Here is a 6,748-nt window from a genome sequence, read left to right on the forward strand (position 1 = left end):
TCACGGGCGAGGAATGCAGTCCACAACCTGGGGGAAAGGGGGAGCAGGAAAAGAAAATTCCCTTTTCTAACACCTGCCTTGGGTGACACTCCTCTCCCTGAACGCTTTATGCTACGAACTACAGTATCAGCACACTTAGAGGAAAAAAAAACAACAGGGAAAGTCCCTATTGCTTTCCCTACTTTCATAATGCCACTGTTGAGAGAACCGAAAGGCAGGAATTACACCACGGGGAGAGAGAACCCTGAGGGCCCAGTTGTCACCTTCCATCCCCTCTCTTCCAGAGGAGAATCACAGGGGAGGACGAGGACACCGTTTTGGACAAGAAACCACAGCTGATTCCAGCACGGACTGCACTCAGCCACGGTAACAAGGCAGGAAGTAGGGCCGGGGGGGCACTGTCACCACCACAGCCTGCGTCTCTTGCACTCCTCCAGCAAGCTCGGGTGGAAACGCCACACACCAGCAAGCAAGAGCGTCTGCAAAGCTCATGCCGTGGCACCTCTCCTCGCAATCGGCAGTGCTTTTCTTCTGCGGGAGAACAACTCGCACCCAGAGCAGCAAACCTCCGCTGCGGACGGTAACTGCTGCCGGCTGCGGCAATACCTGCATCTCTTCCCCACGCCGAAGCAAGAGCCGAGGGGCTCCGGCGAGGACGCGAAGGCAGGTGCAAGGGTCCCATCAACACCCTTAAGCACCCGCCAAGCACCCACCGCCCGCAGGCCCCGCCGCCCGAGCACGGCTCCCACCACCGCCTGCCCAGGGGGCGGGAGGGAAGGGCGAGAAGGGAGAGAAGGGGCGAGAAGGGGCGAGAAGGGCGAGAAGGGGCGAGAAGGGGCGAGAAAGGGAGGGCCACTGACCGTGTCCAGGAGAGCGGGCGGCTCCGGCTGCGTCTCCTTCGCCGCGGGGCCGGGCGGCGGCGGCAGCGGGAAGTTGGGGCTGAAAACCATCAGGTCGCTCTTGCCCGCGCCGTCCGCCACGCACAGGCTCCGGCTCTGGCGCTGCGAGTACGACCAGCTCCCCACCTCGCTGGCGCACACCAGCGTCGCCGGCCCGCGCCCCGACAGCACGGCCGCCCGCGGCGCCCACCGCGACGCCCCGTACAGCACCACCGCCAGCAGGAACAGGCTCGACACCGCGCAGATCGCCACCACCAGCCACACGTTCGTCGCCGCCGCCGCCGCCGCTGCCGCCGCCGCCGCCGCGCCGCCCTCCGCGCCCGCCGCCGGACGCAGCCCCGCCCCCGACGACGACGACGACGACGAGCCCGCGGCCGCCAGCGCCGCCTCGCCGCCCTCCACCAGCGACACGCTCAGCGTGGCCGTGGCCGAGCGCGCCGGCTCCCCGTGGTCCCGCACCACGATCACCAGCCTCTGCCGCGGGCCGTCCGCCTCCTCCAGCGCCCGCGCCGTGCTCACCTCGCCGCTGTACAGCCCCACGCGGAACGGGCCCTTCCCCCGCGGCTCCCACAGCTCGTACCGCAGCCACGCGTTGTAGCCCGAGTCCGCGTCCACCGCGCGGATCTTCGCCACCACCTGCCCCGCCGGCGCCCCCCACGCCGCCCACGCCCACAACGCCCCCGACGAGCCCGGCCCCGACGCCGACGAGCCCGCGGCCCCGGGCCCCGGCCCGCCGCCCGCAGGCGCCAGCAGCGCCGGCGCGTTGTCGTTCTCGTCCACCACGAACAGCTGCACCGTGGCGTTGCCGCACAGCGGCGGCTCCCCCGCGTCCACCGCCCGCACCTCGAACTGCAGCACCTGCAGCTCCTCGTAGTCCAACGGCTGCAGCGCCCACAGGCGCCCGCTCTCCGCGTCCACCGACACGTAGCTCGACGCCGCACGCCACCCCACGCCCGCCGCCGCCGCCGCGCCCCCGCCGCCGCCCTCCGCCACCGAGTAGCTCACGCGCCCGTTGCCCGCCTCGTCCGGGTCCCGCGCCCACAGCCGCGCCAGCTCCGCGCCCGCCGCGTTGTTCTCCCGCGCCAGCACCGTGTACACGGCCTGCGCGAACGCCGGCGCGTTGTCGTTCACGTCCGACACCGGCACCCGCACCCCGCGGCTGGCGCGCAGCGGCGGCGCCCCGCCGTCCTCCGCCCGCACCTCCACCTCGTACTCCGGCACCCGCTCCCGGTCCAGCGCCTCCCGCAGCACCAGCGAGTACGAGCCCGCGAACGTCGCCACCAGCCCGAACGGCGCCGCCGGCCACACCGCGCACCGCACCCGCCCGTTCGCCCCCGAGTCCCGGTCCGACACGCTCAGCAGCGCCACCACCGTCCCCACCGCCGCGTCCTCCGGCACCGGCACCGACAGCGACGTCACCCACACCTCCGGCGCGTTGTCGTTCACGTCCACCACCTCCACCACCACCTTGCAGTGGCCCGACAGCGGGGGGTTTCCCTGATCTGCCGCATCAACTTGCAGGCGATAGAGACCAACATCCTCGAAGTCTACGTCCCCCTTAAGACGGATCTCTCCGCTGTTTCTGTCGATCTCGAAAACGTCTCTGCCATCCTGAGGGAACAAGTGCTGGAGAGAATACGAGATATTCCCGTTCGTCCCCTCATCCAAATCCGTGGCGTTTACTCTGATCACTAAAGTGCCGCGTTCCGTATTTTCTGGCAGCTGCACTTTGTACACCGACTGGTTGAACTGCGGCGCGTTGTCGTTGGCGTCCAGCACCGAGATCACCAGCTCCACCGTGCCCGTCAGCGACGGACGGCCCCCGTCCCTCGCCGTCAGCAACAACCGGTGCACGGGAACCGTCTCCCGGTCCAGCGGTTTCGCGAGCACCAGGAATAAGGAGTCACCTTCCTCCTCGTTTTTTTGCAAATCCAGAGAGAACTGCTCGCTGGGGCTGAGCGTATAGGAGAGCTGCGCGTTGGCTCCCACATCTGCGTCCGACGCGCCCTCCAGCGGGAACCGAGACCCCGGCAGCGACGTGAATTCCGCGATGCTGAGGTTTCTCCGGGCGGCGGGGAAGAGCGGGGCGTTGTCGTTGATGTCGGTGACCTCCAGCTCCACGTGGAAGACGCGCAGCGGCCGCTCCACCAGCACCTCCAGGCGCAGGGCGCAGGGCGCGCTCTTCCCGCACAGCTCCTCCCGGTCCAGCCGCGAGCTCACCACCAGCGCCCCGCTCGCCCCGCTCACCTCCACGCTCGCCCGCCGGCCCTGCGCCACCAGCCGCAGCCGACGCGCCTCCGGCTCGCCCGCCTCCAGGCCCAGGTCCTGCGCCAGCCGGCCCACCACCGTCCCGGCCTTGGCTTCCTCCGGCACCGAGTAGCGCACCTGCCCGCCGCCCAGCGCCCAGGCCGCCTGCAGCACCAGCACCCGCACCACGGGACCCCAGCACACGCCCATCGCCGCCGCCGCCGGCACCCGACCGGGCCCCGCACGGCTCCCCGCCGCCGCCCGGACGCACCGGCTCTCCTGCCCGCCCCGCGCCGCCCCCCCGCGCTCACAGCCGGGCTCTCCGCCGCACCGGGGCGGAGCCGCCTCGCCGCGGAGCCGCCGTTTCTGAGCCTGCAGCGACACCGTGTGCTGCTCCGCCGCCTCACACGCTCCCCACCGTCGCCCGCGCCGCCGGCCCCGCGCCGGTCATCCCCTCGCTCCTCTCTTCCTTCCGTCCTCCTCTTCCCTTTTCTTCTTTCTTTCTTTTGTTCCTCTCTTTCCTTCTCTCTTTATTCCTTTTTTCGTGACTACTTGCTCTTTTCTTGCACAGATTCCTTCCCTCCCTTCTTCCTTTCTCTTCCTTCCTTTCTCCTTCTTCCTTCCTTCCTTCCGTTATCTTTCTTCGGTTCTCTCTTTCTTCTTCCTCTCATTTCCCTACTTTTTTCTCCTTCTCTTTCTGCTTTCTTCTCGTCCTTCTTCTTTTCGTTCTTGCCCTGCCGTGCACGATTCCTTACTCCCCTTTCCCTTCTCTTTCCGCCCTTCTCTCTTCTTTAACCCCTCCCCAGTCGCCTCCGGCGCCGCGGCGGAGACCATCCAAGACGGAGCCATCAGCGCTAATTACGGGGCATCAGCGCCGGAGCGCGGTATCTGACAAAGGCGGAGACTGTTAGGGACCACCTCCGTTCAGCGTCTAGAGAGAACGTCGCTGCACCCTGGTAACATCCTTTATGATTTCTTCCTTTCTTTGTCTTCTTTGTCATCTTCCTTCCTTTATTTCTTCCTTGCTACATTTCGTCCTTCCTTGCTTCTTTCTTTCTTTCTTCTTCCTCCTTCTTCCTTTCTTTCCTTCTTTCTTTCTCTCCCTACCCTCCTTCCTCTGTACAGTGATGACGTCGGTGCATGCTAGTAAACTCGTTTATCGGTTCTTCCTTTCTTTATCTTCTTTCTCTCTGCTGCTTGCTTCGTACTTGTTTGCTTTCCTTTCTCTCTGCTGTTCCCTCCTTCCTTCTCTTCTGTATCCCCTTACTCCTTCTCTTCTTATCCCTGTCCCGCTCTCCCCTTACTCTCTTCTTCTCCCCTTTACCAGTGTGCTTTCTATATCACGACATCACTCTCGACACGGAGCACGGACATGCCCTTTGCCAAGAGCTCTTTCCTCTTCTTCACCACCGGTAAATTCTCCCTCCCACCCTCCCTTCCTCTTCCTCCCTTCCCCTTCCTTTCTCCCTTGCTTCCTTTTTCCTTGCAGAGATTCCTTCCTTTCCATCTTCCTTTCTCGTTCTTTCCTTCTTCCTTTCCCTTTGGTCCGATCTTCCTTTTCTTCCGTCCTCTCTTCCTTTCTCTTCCTTTTCTCTTTCGTCCTTCTTTTCTTTCTCTTCCTTTTTCTTTCCTGCTCTGTCCTGCCCTACCCTTGCCTCCCGATTTTCTTCTGCTTCCATCCTTGCCTCTTCCTTCCTTTTTCCCTTTACCAAAATATTTACCACGTGACTACACCACACTTGCCGTGAGGCGTGGAAATGCCCTTTGGCAAGAGCCATCATTCCCCTTCCCTTCCGCCTTCCATGCCTCCGGATGGGGAACAACATTCCTGATCTCCTCCCGTCCATGCAAGACAGACAGGCTGCCCCTGCACCTCCCCTTCCCTTCTGGAAGAAGACCACACTCTTCAGCCTCCAGTCCTCTCAAGGACCCAGCACATAACACAGCAAGGCAATCGTACGGCAACAAACAGCTCTGCTACATCACAGCAGAATCCTCCACCCTCGGAAACACAAGCCCAAGCCCCAGGTACTTGGACAGCTGTGCAAACACGCTCCAAAGAGTACAAGCAACCCAGGCGAGTCTCTCATTCGGGAACTCAAACCCATCACAACCCACCACGACAATCTTGCTCCAAACCTACAGGCCACCCAGGCAACATTCCGTCCATCCAACATCAAGATACCAAGACCAAACAGGAACAAAAGTACATCTGTCTCTCAAACACATCTTCTTTACGTATCAGCAACTTACCTGTAACACCACTGATTCCTTCTTCAGAAAAGAAACATTTGCAAAACAGGACAATGGGATTTAAAGGACATTTCCCCTTAAGGTTATGAGAGATTTCTGGGGTTGCCAGACAGAGAAAAAATTACTCATTTTCTGCCAAAATTTTGAAACCATTGTACAGTGCGCTCCTTGAGCTCTGACAGTCTTGGTGCCGTGACCTCTTCCCTGGGGAGCCCGTTCCAGTGACCAACCACCCTCTCAGTGAAGAACCTTTTCCTAACGTCCAATCTGAACTTCCCCTGACGCAGCTTCCTTCCATTTCCTCGTGTCCTAGTGCTGGTCACCAGAGAGAGGAGTTCAGCACCTCGCCCTCTGCTGCCCCCCTTGAGGAAGATGTAGACTGTGATGAGGGCACCCCTCAGACTTCTCTTCTCCAAGCTGAGCAAACCAAGTGACCTCAGCCACTCCCAATAAGTCTTGCCCTCGAGACCTTTCACCATCTTGGTCACCCTACTCTGGACACACTCGAATAGTTTGATGTCCTTCTTATACTGAGGCGTCCAAAACTGCACGCAGTTATCCCGCAATAACATCGACTGGCTCTTTCAGTACCCTGGGGTGAATCCCATTGTGCTTCATAGCTGGAGCAGCAACTCTCAAACAACTTCAGACTTGGCTGGGAGTTTAGCGTTCCCCCACTCACGCTCCTCCAACACAGGGCTCCGGGGCTCCCAGGGCCCATCATCGGTGTTAAAGACAGAGGCAGAGCGTGGCATTATACATCTCTGCTTTGTCTACATCCCTCTTTGTGAGGTGGCCGACCTCATCAAGTAACGGACCGACGTTATCTCTGACCATCCTTTTGCTGTTAACATCCTTAAAAAAGCCCTTTCTGTTGCCCTTCACAGTGATGGCCAGATTGAACTGAAGCACAAGCCCAAGCTCCAGGTACTTGGACATCTGTGCAAACATGCTCCAAAGAGTCCAAACAATGCACAGGGGGTCTTTTCTTCAGGAATTCAAACCCATCACAGCCCAGCACGACAATCATAGAATCATAGAATCATAGAGTCATTAAGGTCGGAAAAGACCTCTCAGATCATCGAGTCCAACCGTCGGCCCAACACCACCACCCACTAAACCATGTCCCTAAGTGCCTCATCTACTCGTCTTTTGAATACCTCCAGGGATGGGGACTCAACCACTTCCCTGGGCAGCCTGTTCCAATGTTTAACCACTCTTTCAGTAAAGAAATTTTTCCTTACATCCAATCTAAACCTCCCCTGGCACAACTTGAGGCCATTTCTTCTCGTCCTATCGCTTGTTACTTGGGAGAAGAGACCGACACCCACCTCACTACAACCTCCTTT

At 60.6% G+C, this 6,748-nt stretch overlaps 1 pseudogene; it reads right to left on the reverse strand.

The window, feature by feature from the left end:
• LOC143166269 (protocadherin alpha-6 pseudogene) lies at nt 1–3,356 on the reverse strand (annotated as a pseudogene).
• Nucleotides 3,357–6,748: the final 3,392 nt, after the last annotated feature.

The sequence above is a fragment of the Aptenodytes patagonicus genome, chromosome 12 (genome assembly GCF_965638725.1).
Source record: "Aptenodytes patagonicus chromosome 12, bAptPat1.pri.cur, whole genome shotgun sequence".
Classification (NCBI taxonomy): domain Eukaryota; kingdom Metazoa; phylum Chordata; class Aves; order Sphenisciformes; family Spheniscidae; genus Aptenodytes; species Aptenodytes patagonicus.